This window comes from Oncorhynchus keta, chromosome 32 (genome assembly GCF_023373465.1).
Source record: "Oncorhynchus keta strain PuntledgeMale-10-30-2019 chromosome 32, Oket_V2, whole genome shotgun sequence".
In the NCBI taxonomy this organism is placed as follows: Eukaryota; Metazoa; Chordata; class Actinopteri; order Salmoniformes; family Salmonidae; genus Oncorhynchus; species Oncorhynchus keta.
Window position 1 is genome coordinate 32,613,958 of NC_068452.1, and position 3,509 is coordinate 32,617,466.

The window sequence follows — 3,509 nt, forward strand, 5'->3', positions numbered from 1 at the left end:
GAATGTTTGGATAATGTGATGTGTGTTTCATGTGACAGAAAAATGCTCCAGGTGAAAGGGTGTAAAAAAAGAAGAAGAATCTATATCTGTGCCTATTGATGTGCTTCTGAGAGAGAGAGAGAGAGAGAGAGAGAGAGAGAGAGAGAGAGAGAGAGAGAGAGAGAGAGAGAGAGAGAGAGAGAGAGAGAGAGAGAGAGAGAGAGAGAGAGAGAGAGAGAGAGAGAGAGAGAGAGAAATAACTTTTGTCCCTACATTTGTGTGTGTTGACCTTACTCTCACCGTCTTTGTTTGACTCGTCATCTCTGTCAATACCTTGCTAACTCTCTCTCGCTCTCCCTCTCTCACTGATGTAACCTCAGGCAGAAATATCTAAGTGTGCACAGAACAAGTTCAGACAAAAAAACAGAGAGAATGGTGGGAGGGTTCCAAGGACTGCCAATGACTGACACTAAATGCTGAGAGGGAGGAATGCCATGAGGGAGACACCGGCGAAGAACAGCAAAGAGGGTGAGGATATGAAGAGGTAATAACATCCAAATCTTATTTTAGGGCTGCTCCTGTATGTGTGAGAGAGACTGAGTGTATTTGATGGAGTGTGTGCGGCTGTGCGCATGTGTGTGTTGAGGGGAAAACAGTAGCAGTCAGTCACAGAGTGCTATCTATCAACATCCCTTTAGGTCTGACTGTATTGACAGTGGTAAGTACCCCCATCTTTGAGTGAGTTCTGCATTTTAGCTCGTTCCACTATACACAACTGACCCGTTTAGCAGTTGGAGTTTGAAAAGTTCTTTTCATTCTCCCCCTCTTTCTCTGTCTCCCTTTCTGTCCCCATCTCTCCCATCCCAAAAGTCTTTCATGAGCAGTCTCACAGGGCCAGGGTTGTAACACAAGCCTCCTCTCTTTTGTCTCCATTCTTTTCCTTATCCTTTCATCTTTTTAAACATTCATGGAAAAAGGTTTTAGTGAGATGGAAACCACTACCTTGGTAAAGAAAGAAAGAGAGTGTCTGAGAGATGCAGACACAGGGAAAAGGTAAAGCCTTCCTCTGCTCATCTACCAATTTATGGTTTCCTTTTCAACAACAAACTTCAAGGTGGACTGACTCAGTGGACGCGCTGTTCTCCAAGGTTAAAAGAACATAGGCTACATAATCAGCTGGCGCGAAGACCCATCTAGATGCACTGTCTGTCATAACTCCACTGTCTTCACAGTAGCCTAGGTCTCAGCTCTCAGCCATGGTTTCATCTTCACCAGTTTGTTGTCGAGTCGGCCAAACCTCAAACGTTGGCCTAAAGACCTACACAGTAGCCTATTATACAAGACATGCGGTCTGGTATATGTCAACTATCTTCAAACAATCAGAAGATAGCTGTCCAAAGTCATCCAAACACCTCAAATTCTGATTAGGTACACTATTTACAGGTAGGTTATGTGTTATATGCACTAGTTAACCTGACTCATACTCATCCGCACCCAACATGTCCCACCTCATCTAATTACTTCAAATTGTGATTAGGTACACTACTTATAGGTATGTTATGATGTGTTATATGTATTAGACAGTAGGCCTAGCTGACTGACTAGTTATGAACCTTAACCCAGTTTAGCCTCAGGATTTCCCAGGGAAAGGAAGGCTGAGGTAAAGGTAAATCATTGCTTAAATTAATATATTAAATCTATAATACTGTTTTTCTTTATCCCTAATAACCAGCCCTTAGGCTGTTTGGCGCTATACATTTTGTATTGAGAAAACTTGGCATTCGATATCCCTCTCACAGATGTTCCTCGTCCTGTTGTTTCTTCTGTGCTTTCTTTCCCCCTCTGTCCTTTACCCCTTTCAAAAAACTCCCTCGCCCCGTCTTGTCCTCCCTCTCCTGCGCTCCAAAAGCAACCAGAAGCTATTCGCGTTTAGGCTACAGGCGGAGTTTTTGAGAACTGGGAAGAATTTGACAAACTTTGTTGATCCCAACGTAGCCTAAACGGACCGCAGCGCTTCGCTGCCAGTCGTTATATAGAGACATCGATTAGTTTACTGTGTATGTCGACTTCAAAGTAAATAAGGTAGAGTTCCTCTTTTCATGGAATATGAAGAACAACGCCAGGAGGATGAGATCTTGACCGAATCATACATGGATATTTATTTTTTCTTTTACCAAACTTCACGCTGTCTGTCTTGTTGAAAGCGCGGTTAGGACGGAGCGGTTTTTGCATATTTATTTTTTATTCCCATCGTTTTTTAAAAATGATTGTTGTTTAATTCAAACGGACATAGCTAATTGATAGAATAGACATTTTTTGTGACGTGGGAAGTTAATTTGAATTGAATATGAACTTTTCCATGTAAACCAATATTGAGAGTTTTCCACTTCGCCAACTCTCTCGGACCATTAGTCTATCTATAACCAATGTGGTGTCAACTGGAAGGACGCGTGGTCCGGATCTCACCTAAACGGTACACATTTACTTGTTGTGTCCATTTTACAAACTGCAGTTCGTGTATATGTTAATTTGTTTGTATATATATTAACACGAACTATGGACACTTTCGGTTAATACATCTACTGCTGGGTTTGCCACAGCGCATTATTGGATAGCCTCATTTAATTCTCCATCACTGTTTTTTCTCTTTCACAAGTATTCAGATATGATAATAGGCTACATATAACCTAATCCTAATCTGCAGGTGTATGCTCGAGATCACAGAAATTGACAGGTCATCAGGCCAATTGATCCATAATCTACTGAAATCTTGCCTATAGTCTACTTTGTGTGAATTTTGGAGATTTAGGTTGTTGTTTACCTATTGTAATTAATGGCATTAAGTGCATAATGTCCCTGAAAAATTAGACTACTATGATTATGTCCCTTTACCAGTAGCAGAGTGCCTTAAAGCCACAATCCTGAGTATGTGTTTCAGCCCAACAGCAGACCCTCACTTGGTTTGGTAGGAAGCTGAGAGATGGGGTTTAGGAAATGTAACCACTCTCGTATTCATAGTGGGGCTTTGAATGCAAGTACTGACAATCTATTGCATGCATGATAGTTTAAAACATTTTTCAGCAATACATTGTTTGTTTACTGAAGTAAATAAGGCCTACAACCTTATATGTTGTGTTGTGATGCAGTAAGAAGACAGTTGTATTAAACTCATGAGGAATAATACATTATATACAAGAATCAATGATTATATCATTCATTGAAATAAAAATAACCAAAGAACAGCAGGAAATCCTCCAGATGATGCTTTTCATTTGCCGTGCAAACGTGGCCCTTTGCGTGTAAATAATACAATGTGTACCACCTTCAGTTGGTTAAATGCTTAAGGAAAACGTTGTGGGTTTTTCAACACCGATTAGGTAAGAACATGGTACCATATGGAATGTTTCCTTCATGGAGCCTCCCTTCTGGTAGACAGCTTAATTCACACTGCACTGCTGCTCTCATTTCTTCCTATGGTCAGATTGACTGGCATTTATCCTTTGGGTCAGTGCCTGATTAGATTTGACAGG

General features: G+C 40.9%; 1 protein-coding gene across 1 annotated transcript in view; it reads left to right on the forward strand.

Annotated features, from left to right (window-relative positions):
- Positions 1-1,846: 1,846 nt before the first annotated feature.
- Positions 1,847-3,509, forward strand: part of LOC118376124 (uncharacterized) — a 12,178-nt gene continuing 10,515 nt past the window's right edge. Inside the window, exon 1 of the mRNA XM_052491435.1 lies at positions 1,847-2,452. The gene's annotated coding sequence lies outside the window, so the exon portion shown is untranslated. The remainder of the gene's footprint in view (positions 2,453-3,509) is intronic.